Here is a 15593-nt window from a genome sequence, read left to right as displayed (position 1 = left end):
TATTATTATTATTATTATTATTATTATTATTATTATTATTAAAATGAGAGAATATACATTTTGATTTGTACATTATTTGTACATGCAGATTGTCAAGGGTTTACAGCAAATCAAAAATGCTGTCTGAATGATTTCCCCCCGGATACATAACTTTTTTGGTTGTTCATAATTTCTCTTTTTAAACATGCCAACTTTATAATTATTCCAGAGTTCTGGGTTTTCTCACTTACTGAACTCTGTCTAGACTGCTTTGTTTGTTTGTTTGTATGTTTGTTTGTTTGTTTGTTTAACAGTGAAGAGGTATATAAATTTTGTGAATTTCTGTCATTGACAGGAAATTGTTCTTTCTCCATTTTTTTTAAGCTATATAGATTCTTGCAGCAGTCAGAGGGCTTGTTAATACTTCTATGTCAGCCTTTGATACTGAGAATTTCAGGTAAAATAAAACACTGTTTTAAGCTCCAAGGGTACTTGGTATCCCATCATTTTTGCTGTTGTTGCTTTTGCCTCTGGGAAAGGCCTTCTTAAAAGAAATCCTAGAGTCACTACAATTGCCGTTATTCAGGATTCACCTCCCGCAGACTCCCTTGAAGTTAAATATCTGAGTGGGTGGTTAGACACAGCTCACCTTTAACACATGCTTATGCATGCAGATGATTGGAGATTATTAATATGCTAGGTAGTACACAACAGGCTAGGTAGTACACAACAGGCTGAGCCTTGTTTTGAAAAACAGTCTGCGTGTGTCTAACAGAGATACTCATTGAACATAGTTTTTTCTCCCCAGGACTGGTAAACGCTTGTGTGTGAGTGAAAGTTTTTGCAGCAGGCTTAATTTTACTTGACTTTATTTTAACTTTATTTTAGTGCCTCCCCCTTTGCCCCTGGTCCTGTCCCCTTAGCTCTTGGTCCCCGCCCACCTGACCTTTGGAGGACTGGCCAGATGTGAAGTGGCCTCCCCTCCACACCCCATTCTTACTGAAAGAACAACCACTTGGCTCATCAAACTGCAGGACATTGGACCAGAGCAGTCCTCACCAATCTGGTCTGCCCCTAGATGTTTTGGATTACAAACTCCCATCAGCACTAGGCAGCATAGCTGTGTGCTATCAGGGTGCTGGTGAGAGCTGTGGTTCGCATCTGGAGGGCACCAGGTTGACAAATCCTGAAGCAGAGACTTCAGCGGTGGGCAAGGGGACAAGGCAGTGGTCCTTGGTATACATACAGTGTGTCCCTCTTTTAACCTGTGAAATGCTGGAGAATACGTGAAGTTGTCTTCTGCTTTGCATTGGATCTTGCTTCCACCTTCCTACTATCTCTTACCCAGTATTAAGAAATACTTAGATATTTCTACCATGCTTTCAGTGCACATTTACATTGGAAAATAATGCTTCACATGCACTATCTAGTTGCTACTTTTATAGCTGCGCTGTAAAGAAAATCAGTATTGTTATCTGCCATATTGCAGAGTAGCTTCCCTGAGGCCCAGCAAGTTTATGGAATGGGATTTGAACCAGCGACTTCCTGATGCTTAGCTCTTTCTCAGAGCCACTGTGCTGCCACAGCTGATGACAGGTAAGAGAGATATAGATCACAGCAGGGTAACTTGTGGTCCATGGGCCACATGTATTCCCTAACTTCATTTTATGCGGCCCCAGGCACCTTCTGAAGCCTGCCCCATTCCTCCATCCCATATGAGTACTTCCTTTCCTTTCTGTTGCCTCCTTATTGTCTTGGTTTTGTTCTTGAAAAAGAAGGAGATGCTTTTTATAGCCTTTTCTCTGGTTGTATGTTTTGAGGGAAGGAAGCCTCCCCTCCACCTCCCTGTCTGCTTAAGAACAAATTAGTAGGTTTCTGTCACAGATGTATATTATAGACATATAGACTGAAAGAGGAAGGGTACTGTCAAACTTTTCTGCAACAAGTTGGCGTCATAGTGCAGCCTGGAAGACCCTTTAGTGTTGCATTTCTGCTGCCTTGGAAATTAAAAGCCCCCTTTTAATCAAAAGCTAACAGTGGCTTCTCCACTACTGCTGCTTCTTGCATTGTGCTGAACTGGCTTCTGTTCCAAATGCACACTTGTTAGATTCTGAATAGCATTAAGCAGGCTTTAAAAGAGGACTTCTCTGTTTGTTTTTACACTATTGTCCTATGCAAGTGGTTAGGCCAAGATTTGTCTTTCTCAATTAACTGTCTCCAACTCAGCAAGATCTCCCCCCTTACCTCCCCCTCCTGGGCAAGACATTGCCCCCTGCCACCCTGTGTCCAAAACCAGAATTTTCATGATAAAACACTGGGATGAGAAAATCTGGAGAGAGTTCAAGTTCTCTTCTGTTGAAGATTTAAGCTGTCTCTGTTTAGAATGGACAAGTGTGGGTTCAACTGAGTAATTTGGCAATGTGAAGTTCTTGAATTGATCTGAAAATTACAGGCAATATAAATACAGGGCATTCTCTCCCCAACCCAAAGGGATTTAACCTCTGGAGTTGCTGCATGGGAGGAAATAAGGTGAAAGAGAAAACTGGGAGCAAATGACCACAGGCATTGTCCTCAGGAGGTAGCAGCTTCCGAATGAGAATAAAGGGATAGTGTAGGTTTGGTGTAGAGTAACAGAATAACAGAATTGTAGAGTTGGATGGAGGACCCTGAGGATCATCTAGTCCAACCCCCCGCAATGCAAGAATTTACAGCTGGCCCAAATGGGGATCAAACCTGCAACCTTGGCATTATCAGCACCACATTCTAACTGAGCCAATTTGGTGAGGTGTAGTACAGGAAAACATCACATACAAGTCCTACTAGGGCTCCTCTCCAGACAACCAATTCATTAAGCATTCATCCTGATTCGCTTGCACAAAGCTAATGTGGAGGTTGGACTAGCTCTGGTCTTTATTCAATATTCTTTTCTATTGTATAACGGGGAGGGTACACAATAATGAATCATTCATTCTGTGTTCGTCCTGGTTTGATCGCAGGGTGTCTCCCCAAAAAACATGCCACAGTTTTCAAAGAATTTTCCAGTCACTTCCTTAACTGCAAAAAGTTGTTTCTTCCTTAAAACGTGGATTTCTTGGGTGGCATGGGTTATTCAACTCTAATAATGCCCTGTGTTTATCTAGGTGAAGGTCAGAGAGGGTTGTGAGAGTATCTGTACAAAGATAAAATTTACACCAGCTGCTCAACCCACTGTGGCCTTCGGCCCCACCCATCCCGGCACATGGCCCTTGGAAGGTTACCCAGAAGAGAGTGTGGCCCTCAGGCTGAAATTTCTGCCCCATTCCTAGGCTAGCCATCCCTTCATTCATCCCTGCAATGACAGCACAACTGAAGCTGACCTACACACACAGAATCCAATGCTTCTAATTGCCCCATGGGGGAAATGTGCAGGTGCCCAGCCCAAGGAACTTTCCTGCTTCCAACTCTACCATTCTATGACGTTAGGACAGCTATTAGTTAATTTTTAAAACCCCTAGATGAGCCACATCACATTTTGTTCCGTCCTTCATTCCCATCACAGCCAGTCATTATAACATACACACTTGGGAAACTTTTCAGTTCAGTCTCTCAAAAAAGGAGAAAAAAAACAAGAAAGAAAAAAAAGAAGTTACAGCTCATTTGAAATATTCTCATCTTCTCACTTCTCATCGGGAGTTGGGCTGCTTTTCCGCCTGATGGTTAAAATGAATTGGAAATTTGGGGCTCATCCATCAGATTTGGAAATGATCTTTTAATTGATGCAAATGTTTAACAGTTAATTGAGCATGGCTATTGTGGCCTCTGAAATGTTTGAAAGTGCAGAAACCCAACACGCAGATATGTGGAAAAAGACGGAAGGGAAGAAAGCCATCCCTGATCCCAAAAATGTTCTTCAAGGGCTTCAAAGAGAAGACGTGAGGACCATTGTCTGGTTTATGCATCCAGCAGAAATTGAGAAAGATAAAGTTAATGCTGGAGTGTATCATTTCAAGCTGAAGTGGGTTGGGGCGAAGGATCTTCAAATGTTCTCTGATGAAAAAGGGAGGGAGATCGTTTCAGCTTAGTAATACCTTGATCTGCTGATTTTCTATGTGCAGAGAATTCAAGTTCCAGGGGAGCAATCAAACACTTGGGCTGCTTCTTGACTGTCACTGTTTTGGGTTGAGATTCAGTTACGTACCAGCAAATTTTAGTTGTGCGATTAAAGCTGGATTTGGAGCTCTTTTGCAACAATCCCTCTACCCCCCACTCCCCCAGATTAGATTTTCTGAGAGAAGGAAAGTGATGGCGAAGTGACTTGGAAAGGGTGAGATAACATTGGCATGATGCCACTTAGTCTAATCTCCCTGCAAACAAATCAGGATGAATACTCAATAAATGGGTCAGCTGAACGTGATCATAACGTTCTCCCCCGCCAAAAAAAAACCCTCCAGCAGTCTGTAATAGCTCATTCCAGGTGATGCTTTACCATGCTATTCTGTAGAACAGAGATGGCCAGACATGGCCAGCCAGCCTTCCCCATTTGGCCTGTGAATGAATTTTGGGAGCCCATGTGTGCCTGCCCTGCAATGGAGATTCAAAGCACAGTGTGCAGCTATTTGAAATCTCTTTTCCAAGCAGCTCCACCCTGCTCTTTTAACTTCCGAATTTCTGAGGCTTAAGGAGCATTGCGGTGCTGCTCCCATAGGGCTTTCAACAACAGGGAACAGCAACAAAATGCTGCAGTATCCAGCCTCCTAAATGGTGGGTTATTGTTTAGGGTCAGAGACAGCCAATCCTTCAAAGCGGGGCATTTTCCACCTTATATTCTATGACTACTGAGCATGCTCAGCCCTCATTAATCTGTTTGTTTGTTTGTTTTCTTCCTTTGGTTTTTTTTTAAAAAATAATGGTTTTTGTATTTCTGCAACATTCATGGTCCCACCAAGCACACTGATGCCTCTCTCATGTTCCTCGGGGAGATTCCAGATGGCCAGTTTATTGAGCATTCACCTGGATTTGTTTTGGGGTCTGAGCATGTGCCAGCCTGGGACACAGCTGGCGCTGTGGGTAAAACCTCAGTGCCTAGGACCTGCCGATCGTATGGTCGGCGGTTCGAATCCCCACAGCGGGGTGAGCTCCCGTCTTTTGGTCCCAGCTCCTGCCCACCTAGCAGTTGGAAAGCACCCCTAAGTGCAAGTAGATAAATAGGTACCGCTTTCTAGCGGGAAGGTAAACAGCGTTTCCGTGTGCTGCACTGGTGCTGGCTCGCCAGCTGCAGCTTCGTCACGCTGGCCATGTGACCCGGAAGTGTCTTCGGACAGTGCTGGCTCCCGGCCTCTTAAGTGAGATGAGCGCACAACCCTAGAGTCGGACACGACTGGCCCGTACGGGCAGGGGTACCTTTACCTTTACCTTATGTGCCAGCCTGCAGTTTCCTGTGCATTTATCCCATTACCTTCCTTAGCACAAAAAGTCCAATTTGGGGGCGGGGAACAGGTTTGTTGCACAAAACCTCCAAATCAGCCTTAAGTGTGCAATGTGAATTTGCCCACACGAATCCCACCTGAAAAATAGCAGGAATATGGAGGCCAACCCACCCCGTGACCCAGTTTTGGCTGCAATCCTTTTGGCACTGCCCCCCCCCCCCGCTCAGGCCCACCATCACCACTGCCCCCTGCATGACCACACTGCTTGCCCCCCACCACTCAGGCTGCTTTGGCTCGCCATAGCCAGCCTGGCCTCCCCACCTGCTGCCCCGCTGCCTTACTTCTGCTGCCTGGGTTCTCCTTCCACCTCCTTCTCTGCCACCATGCTGAAGATACCACCAGCACTGTGATGATGCCATTACCTTCCTGCTATACATACAGTAAGATCCTAGTATTAAGATTCTAGTACAGAATTCTAGTAGTAGCAACAGTAGTAACAAAAGTTCTAGGGAAAACCCCCAATCTACACTGAGTAGTAAAAAATTTCCAATCAGAGCTTCCACCCCCAACATCCTGTATTGATTTGGATATACAGTGGTACCTCAGGTTACAGACGCTTCAGGTTACAGACTCTGCTAACCCAGAAATAGTACCTTGGGTTAAGAACTTTGCTTCAGGATGAGAACAGAAATTGTGCGGCAGTGGGAGGCCCCATGAGCTAAAGTGGTGCTTCAGGTTAAGAACAGTTTCAGGTTAAGAATGGACCTCTGGAACGAATTAAGTACTTAACCCGAGGTACCACTGTACAGTACAAATATTTACCAATCTTTATCCCTTAAAAAAAATACCAAAAACCCCTGTATATTTTAAAAAGCATGTATTTATTTATCCACCAGAATTTATAAACCATTCCACAACCAGAGAATACCTGAGTAGTATACAGAAACGAAATATAAAACATAAAGGCTGTCACAAAGCAGCATTGAAGTGTAAAAAGGAATAGAAAAGAATTTAAAACTATATAAATAAGACTTAATCAGAGTTGGAGAAAAGAGACATTTTCGGCAAAAGATACCTACCAAAAGATTTTATGGGGAATGTTGCATAGTAAATACTACTATGACTTGTAGTAAATTTGTAGCCGCCCAGAGTGGCTGGGGAAACTCAGCCAGATGGGCGGGGTATAAATAATAAATTATTATTATTATTATTATTGTAGTAGTCAGATTCTGGTATAGAATTCTAGTACTACAAGTGGTAAAGATCACATCTACATTGAGTAGAACAGATTATGTAATCAGGGCTTCCTCATGGTGTCCTGTATCCGTATGGATGTACAAATATTTACCAGTCTTCTTCTTCTTCTTCTTTTTTAAAGATCAGCTTACGCGCAGTTTATCGTCAATATACACAGTGACCTCAGGGATTTCTCTCTCCTTCTTCTCTTCTTTCTTGCGCTAATGCGGTGGTATGTTGGTCTCTGTTGGGTCTCCATAGAGGGGGGGCTTGGAATGCATTAAAGAACAATACTGAGGGCGGGCAAAGAGGAAAGAATGAAGGGCAACCAAGTTTGATAACCGCATTAAAGCACTCCCAACATCTGCTCAGGCCAAAGACAACACTATCACCAAGAATTAACCTTCTGAACCACTTAATCATTAACTGTGGCCCAGAGAAAGTTCAGCAACAAGGCTCCCGTTTGTTGGCTGCGGACCCTTGAGAGATGCCGCATGCAGCAAGCAATATTTTACGGGGCACCAGCGTGAGAAGAGGCTGGACAGCTTTAGACATTTTAAACATTGGAATAGATTTCTGTGGGAAACCGAGAGACAATGGGAGCTCCCAAACAGCTGATCGGGCCCCACTTAAATCGAGATGCGTGTCCCACAGCACTTGGAAATAGAACAGCAACATCTTTGCTTGACATCTATGAAGAACTATATGCTTTTCCAGGTTTTCCTAAGGAATAAACAGAGACATGGTGCTTCACCTAGGCTTGAAAAGTTGCCAGGATCGGGGAGAAATTTTATTCTGTCTGCTTATAAAGGCAAACCTTTCAAATTTGCCCTTTTCCAAACAATATCCAAACCTAAACACAGCCACCCCTTGAAATTTGCACTTCTCCTAATTTTGCAATCCAGTTCTCCAGACGACTAATGTGAACCACAATGCCTAAAGTAGGATGAAGTGTGCGTAGAAATGCACATATTCATGAAAATGCATTATATTAGGGAAATCTGTTTGCAAAAAATGTGGATATTTGTCAAAACTGCAGGCACAAACAAACCTCATTTGGAAAAAAAATATACTAAAATGCTGACTTATTTTCATGGAGATTAAAAACAACAACAATACAGTAAATTGTTGCAGAAATGTGGAGAACGGAATTTAAGATTGGAAAAATCAGAAAATCCGAGAACCAGAATTGATAGCAGTCCCTCTTTTCACACCTTCAAACATCTAAAACAATCTAAACACAAAAGGAAGGCAGGAGGTCAGGGAAGGGGTGAGGGGAGAAGCAAAGCCAAAGAAAAAAGTGGGGGAAGTCTTCCTGAGGAGTGGAAGGCAACAAACATACTGTTTTATTTCCTATTAAAGTTTCAGCAAAATGTTACCAACAGACATGGGCAGATGTAGGTCTGGCAACAAACAAGCAAATGGAAGAGGGTTCCAATTCAAAACAAATTTCATGTGCTGGGACAATTGGACTGGGTAAAAAATAGTTGAATTCGGGCTGTGCATTTCCAAAGTGTTCAAAACACACAGTTTTAGTTCCTAATTTTATTCATAAACCATTGTAGTTCTCCATTCAGCATATGTGAGGTGGGTTGCATACAGCTCCATACAAGAAGTAAGCCAATGCTATAGTTTATTTTGTTTAAGTACAGCAACCCTGAAAGGTAGGACATTATTGTTAACCCCATATTCAATATGAAAATTAGGTTCTCCATAGTCACCCAGTGAGTTCCTGGTCACACTATGAAGCCAGGGACATGCTCATTCATAGCTCAGTTCACCACCCTAACTACCACACATGGCTACTCAAAGGAGCTTCTTGGCCAAGTGGGAAATTGAATCCAGGTCTCTGCCAGTCCAAGTCTGACCCTCAAACCATTGCACCATGTTTCTGTCTTATTCTGTTTTGCTGTTCATATCTCTTCTTCAAATGACCATAGGAAGCTGTCTTATACAGAGTCAGACCATTGCTCAGCCTTGTCTGCACGGACTGGCAGCAGCTTCCAAAGCCATATCTGGGGTTGCTGTAGATTGAGCCTGGAGCCTTCTGCAAGCACAGTGATGGTGGCTTCAGCACACCAAGCTATGACAAAATGTTTCTAAACATTGCTTTGTGGCTCTAGGCAAGCACAGTTTTGAGTTTTCTGTTTTAAAAACAAAACAACAACAAAAACTAGCTTCAAACTATCCCCAGAATTTTCTATCTGTTTTTAACCACTCCCCATGAGACCGGTGGGTTGTTAACTTGTAAAGCAGCTACTAATCTGACCCCAAATTGACAATTGTTAATTGGTTTCTTTTGTATGCTGGTAAGGGGCTTGGCTGGGCCCCCACAGAGACTGCCCCCCTCACCTGGAGTACCCAAGCAGACACCTGCTGGTTATAATTAAGATCCACCATTGTCATTACTTGCATATCTTCCATCATCCAAGGAAAAGTTGTTGTTGCTTTTTTTTTTTTTTTAATACAGCACAGCCAATGACTGAGATTCAGCCTAGCCTCCGAAACTTTGGGCAGCTGCCCCTTCCGATAAAAAATTTCCATCGTGAAGCCATGGAGTGTCTCTATTTTCCTGTTCAATGTGCATTTTGATTGAAGCGCAACCAAACACACACACAACACACACACTTCCCGCCTCTTCAGGAGATAATAACCTTTTCATTGGATAACAAGTGTCTGACAGATTGGAAGCTTCCCGGTTTACTGTTGGATTCATTAGAAGTTCCAGATTTTGTTTACTGAGGGTTGCTGCAGGGGAGGAGTCAAAGGTTGCTTTGCTTTATGTTGAAACAGCTAACGGGGATTTTTTCCCCTGCGGTGGTGGGGAAACAACTCTGCAAATTAGAAATTGATAACTGGAGGCAGGGCCGTCTTTAGCAGATGCGGTGCCGGGATGCAAATATCCGCCCAGCGCCCCCAAATTACCACAGACAGCGTTGGGGTGGCTGTAGCTGCACACTGCCAGCCATTGGGGGGGGGGGCGCAACTCTCCCCCATGCCGCTGCGGGAGAGCGATCAACTTTAGGTCCGCATATACCATTGGACTGTTGCTGAAGCTGAATGTTGGGAGATTTCAGAAGAGAGAAAATAAAGCACTTTTTTTCACACAGCACATAGTGGACCTATGGAATTCGCTGCCACAAGGGGCAGTGATGCCCATCAACTTGGACAGCTCCAAAAGACAAATTCACGGAGAACAGGGCTAGCCCCAGCAGCTATGCTCCAGCTCCATGGTCAGAGGAAATACACCTCTGAATATCAGTTCCTGGAAACAGCGGGAGGTGGGAGTGCTGTTGCAGATGGGACTAAGATTAAGCTCTCAGTTCAGCCAGCTACTGTGCAGGGGGAGGGCCCCATCTTGTCCTTAGCTTCAGGCAGAAAAATCTCCTGGGTCAGTTCTGAGTCTCTGGGCTGCAGCAGACACCCAGCCCCACTCACTCCTGACACCCCAAAGCAACATAACCTCCCATTTGCTTAAGCCACTGAGATTTGTTTTCTGTACTAAAGAAGCAGTGATCTTCTGGGTGTATGCTTCTTTATAGGGGACAAGCACTATCCCCTTCTAATTAAATTTCTGGTCTCTTTGCTGTAATCAGAGCTTGCCGCTGGGGAAGTGGTGGTGGGGAGGAAGGGAGGATAGCAAGATGGTTAAACATTTGGAAGTATCTGAAGTGAAACTGGAAGTGAAATTATGGGGAATCCATTTCTGCTGGGGACCAGATAAATGTCTCTTATGACAATGCCACTGGGTGAAATAATTAGATTAATGACTCTTAGCATTATGTGCTTTCCTTTGTCTCATTTGCCACGACCTGATTAACTGGTAGTTTGAAGAGTCTTTCTGGGGAATTCCATCAAAAAGATAGATAAATAGAGAGACAGAGAGATAGACAGATTCCTCTTGCATGATTACCATTGTGTGAGAAGGGAGAATGGGGGCATGCTCCCTTGGCAACCCCACCCATAGCGGAAGGGCTATACTTCAATTGCAGAGCATCTCCTTTCTGTTCAGAAGGCACCAGGCTCCATCCTCAATGGCATCTCCAGGCAGGACTGGGAATGCACCTGGAAAGCCATTGCTAGTTAAGATGAGTGCACAGTAAACAGGGAATCTGGGAGTGACCTTGGAGAAGAATGGGAAACGTGTAGCCTTCCAGATGTTGATGGACTTCAAATCCCATCTGCCTCAGTGAGAATGGTCAATGGTCAGGGAAGATGAGAGTTTTAGTCCAGCACCATTTAGCGACACACAGTTCCTCCATCCTTCATCTACACAATATGTTCTCTTGCATGCTTTCACAACATGCCCCACCAATATGTGACTCACAAGCAGCGCTTGAAATCCAGGTTAAGCAGTGTGTTCAAAACACAATAAATCGGGCCTGTCCTTTATTGTGGATGGTTGGAGTAGGTGGGTATGATTTGGCTACTTTTCGGGGAGAATTTGGACAGAATTGGAAGTACCGTATTTTTTAGCTAAAGTGGTACCTCAGGTTAAGCACAGTTTCAGGTTAAGAACGGACCTCCAGAACGAATTAAGTTCTTAACCCAAGGTACCACTGTATTGCAGTGTCTTATCAGATCTGGCAAGGCCTCAGCTGCAGACACCACTCTTTTACCTGGTATGACTCTTGGGCCTTTAACAGTTGGGTAGCAGGCTAAAATTCAATAAATGCAGCCTGAATACATAATAATAGGGGCAATGTTGCACTGATTGAACTTTTCAGGAAGGAATCCCAGCATTACGAATGAGTCATTGCATGTCTCAGTTCTCTGGAACAGAAAGTCAGTTATTCAAGGTATATGCCAAGCCAGTGAAATTGTATACATTTGCTTTTATTTGAAAACAGCTTCATTTATTTGAAAACAGCACTAGCCTTGCTAACACACTCTAGAACCTGCTTTAAGCTTGGCACTGAATTCAAAGTGAAGTTGTGGACACCTCTCCAGGCTTATGCAGAGTGCATAGGAAGCTGGCTTATACCAGGTCAGAATATCTGTCTGTCTATCTCCGTATTGTCTACCATTGTTACTCATACAGTGGTACCTCGGGTTACAGACGCTTCAGGTTACAGATTCTTCAGGTTACAGACTCTGCTAACCCAGAAATTGTACCTCAGGTTAAGAACTTTGCTTCAGGATGAGAACAGAAATCGTGCAGCAGCAGCACAGCAGCAGCAGGAGGCCCCATTCGCTAAAATAGTGCTTCAGGTTAAGGACAGTTTCAGGTTAAGAACGGACCTCTGGAACGAATTAAGTACCGTATTTTTCGCTCTATAAGACACACTTTTCCCCCCTCCAAAAATTAAGGGGAAATGTGTGTGCGTCCTATGGAGCGAATGCAGGCTCCTTGGCTTCAGCGATAGCAATGCGAAGCCTCCGAAGCGCAGAGGGAGCGCTCCCAGTCCCACCAGGAGATGCTGGGGACTGAACCTGATGCCTTCTGCATGCTAAGCAGTTGTTCTACCACTGAGCTATGGCCCTAGCTCACAATATTGCTGTCAGGATAAAATGGAGAAGGTGGAGGCTGAAGTGTGTATGCTCTGTGGAGGAAAGGTGGGATAGAAGTATAAGAAGGAATAAAGTATGTAAACTAGCCTATAAGTGAATAAACTACAGTATATTTTTAACTTACTCTTCTAATAATTTGTATATAAATGATAAAAGTGGTATATACATTTTGTTCAATAAAAAAGAGGAAATGTTCAGACTTTCAAACAGTATGTTATGCCTGAGCCTTCATTGCTGAAACTCCCAACAGCATTTTCATGCTCACAAACACCTGATGAAGGAACCATTGTGACATAACCCATTCAGGCAGAGTCAAGGAGCAACAGGCTGTCAACAGTGGCAGTAGTTGGGGGCTCCCAGCTATTAAAAAGCCACAGAAAGTCTTTTCATACTGCCTGAGGAATTAATCCCTTCTTTAACGTTCATAATTGCTGGATCGATTGAACAGGACTGGAGCTAACATTTGCTTGGATTTGGCACCATTGATAGGGAACTGCCTGCTGCGTCCTCCGCTTTGAAGTCACCCTGGTCTTTGGGCCTCCAGCACCTTCTTCAGCATGTCCAACCCATCTAAGAGGCGTATGATACTGGTGTTCCACTGGGTTAGGAAGAAGCCCCTGACAGAGAAGCCGTGCTCTACCATCTCGGCCAGACCTTCTGCCTCTGCACCGGCTTGCAACACTCCTCACATTTCACCCTACTTCACGAGGAGCAAGACACAACCCGCTCCGCTCAGGAGGTCCAGCAGGCGCAAGGTGCTGCGATTGCCGAATCTCACCGACCCCAAGTTTTTAAGATCTGTCATTGGCAGCGTTGGCCGGAAGAGAGCCCGCAGGCGTGGCAAGCAAAAGAAGACTCCAGCGGGAACAGGAAAAGGGGTGAGGGCTAGGCTAGAGGCAAGAAGGCTCCAAAGCTATTTGTGGGGTGGGATTGCTTTGGAAGATGCCTTCTCACAATCTCTACCCTTGAACCACGTAAGGACATAAGAAGTGCCTGCTGGATGAGGCCACATTGGCCTGTCTAGTCCAGCATCCTGTTCTCACAGTGGCCAACCAGAGCCCTGTGGAAACAAGAGCATTCTGTATTCCCTTCCTGCATCTTCCAGCAACTACTATTCACAAAGGTTACTGCTACTGACTGTGGAGGTAGAGCATAGCCATCGTGCCTAGTGGCCATTGATAGCCTTTCCTGCATAAAACCATCCAAGTTGGTGGCCGTCACAGCTTTCTGTGGGATTGAGCTTCCAGAGGGCTAGCTGAGCATGCCTGGTGCAGGAAAAACAGGCATTAAAAGCACATTTCTCCCCAAGAATACTGGGAATTGCAGTTTGTAAAGGGTGCTACAAATTGTAGCTATGTGGTAGAAGGGTAATCTACAGTTCCCAGGATTCTTACAGGGGAGAAGCGGTAATGCTTTTAATGTATGGTGTGTACACAGCTTCAAATTAGCTCCACCAGCTCTGTAATACTAGAGCAAAGATTATAATGCATATTGTTGTTGTTGTCCTTTTATAAATATTATAAAACCCATTCCTGCAAGCCATGTAGTCTGGAATAAACTCAGTCATCCCTCCCATCATTAATTGTTTCTACTAGGTGGGGAGGGGTGTTGGATCTGCTTCCCTGCCTTGAAGAAAGGCGCAGGTCAGATGTGTGCCCAGACCTGGCCACGCTTCGCAAGAGAGGTGTGTTGGTTCAAGGTGGCCACACTGCCTGCAACTTGCACTCCTTCCTGACGTGTCTTCCCCAAACCCCTTCTTCCAGAGGCTGTGTTGAAGTTTTCCATCACGTGGAACACAAACTCGCAGAACTACCTCGAGGCTCAGGCAGTGGTGGAAACCCTCCTCAAGCATGAGACGCCAGAGAGCCTCTTGCAATACGAAGGGATCAAAGCAGCTGTGGAGTCTCTCCTACCATACACGGCACTTCCAGAGGCTGGGCCGGTTACTGCAGGCCTCCATGTTCCTTGATTTCATGGGACAAAACATGAAGTTGCCTGACACCGCCAAGTGGGATGAGGAGATGGACACGTGATGAGTTTTATTTATTTATTAATTTATTATTAATTTTATTGAGTACAAATTAGAAAAAATAGAAATATACAAAAAAAGAGGAAAATATATGTAACCAATAAAAAATTAGAAAACATTTTACCTCTTCTGATATTTACAATTATTTGCACCTCTACAAAACAATGTTCACAATAAAGAAAAGAAATGAGTTAAGTACCATCTATGATGAATTTTTCTGTAGTTCTCCCTTAATTGGTCACACGCTATAAAATTTATGTTTTTCTCACCCTTACATGGGTTTTGGATATACCATATTTTTCGCTCTATAGGATGCACTTTCCCCCCTCCAAAATTAAGGGGAAATGTGTGTGCGTCCTATGGAGTGAATGCAGGCTCCTTGGCTTCAGCGATAGCAATGCGAAGCCTCCAAAGCAGCGCTTCCCCCTACCGCCAGCCCCACAAGCTCGGGGGGCAGCGGGAAGGCAGCACGCAGCCTTTGCGCTGCTCCCCGACCAGGTCTTTGAGGCTGGCGGTCTTTGAGCAGCGCTCCCCCCCCCGCCAGCCCCAAAGAGCCAGTCAAAAGGAACCCGAAGTCTCCGGAGCACAGCGGGAACTCCTGCCGCGCTCCTGAGGCTTCTGGTTGCCTTCACTGAAGCCTGGAGAGCGAGAGGGGTCAGTGCGCTCCGGAGGCTTCAGGTGAACGCTCCTTGAATGCGCAGAACACACCTTGTTTTAGAGGGGAAGAACAAGAAAAAAATTCTCCCCCTCTCTGCGCAGCGCCCCTTCAGCGAAGCAGCAGGAGAAATGGAAGGGGCTCCGTTTCTCCTGCTGCTTCGCTGAAGGGGTGCTGAGCAGAGAGGGGGAGAATTTTTTTTCTTGTTCTCCCCCTCTAAAACAAGGTGGGTCCTATGGTCGGGTGCGTCCTATAGAGTGAAAAATACGGTAACTGTTTTAAGAGTTTCAAATTGCTCAAATTGTTTTTAATTTGTGTGGGTAAAGTTTGTGTGTGTGTCATCATTTTTATTGAGGGAGGGGATATACGTTTGGGAGGAGAGCAGTTGAAGAGAGCGGAGGAATGCAATCATAGTGGTCCAGGTTAGGAGGATACATAGTGTGGGATGTGGGGATGGCCAAGTAAGGGGCACACGGCACAGGCACTTGGGGATTAGGACCGTTTTGGCACAGAATCTGCTTTGGTCACCCTGCATGATGACCTCTGTCAGGAGAGAGACAGGGAAATATGCCCCTGTTAATTCTCCTTGGCCTCTTCAATACCATCAACCATGGTATCCTTCTGAAGTAGCTGGTTGAGTTGGCATGGGTGGCACCACTTTGGAAACTTCAGCCGGTGAAGAATTCAGCGGCCAGGTTGCTTACCGGTCAAGATGGTTTGAGCATATAACGTCGATCCTGACTCAACTGCACTGGCTGCCAATTAGTTTCCGGGCCCA

The 15593-nt window shown here is 44.8% G+C and overlaps 1 long non-coding RNA gene across 1 annotated transcript; it reads left to right on the top strand.

The window, feature by feature from the left end:
• Positions 1-346: 346 nt before the first annotated feature.
• LOC114589361 (uncharacterized) lies at positions 347-14283 on the top strand. Its single transcript, XR_003704644.2, has 3 exons — positions 347-436; positions 1469-1575; positions 12621-14283. It is a non-coding gene; the product is annotated as an uncharacterized LOC114589361 (long non-coding RNA).
• The last annotated feature ends 1310 nt before the right edge of the window (positions 14284-15593 follow it).

Source organism: Podarcis muralis, chromosome Z (assembly GCF_964188315.1).
Source record: "Podarcis muralis chromosome Z, rPodMur119.hap1.1, whole genome shotgun sequence".
Taxonomy (NCBI): Eukaryota; Metazoa; Chordata; class Lepidosauria; order Squamata; family Lacertidae; genus Podarcis; species Podarcis muralis.
This window is presented reverse-complemented; position numbering and strand designations above follow the sequence as displayed.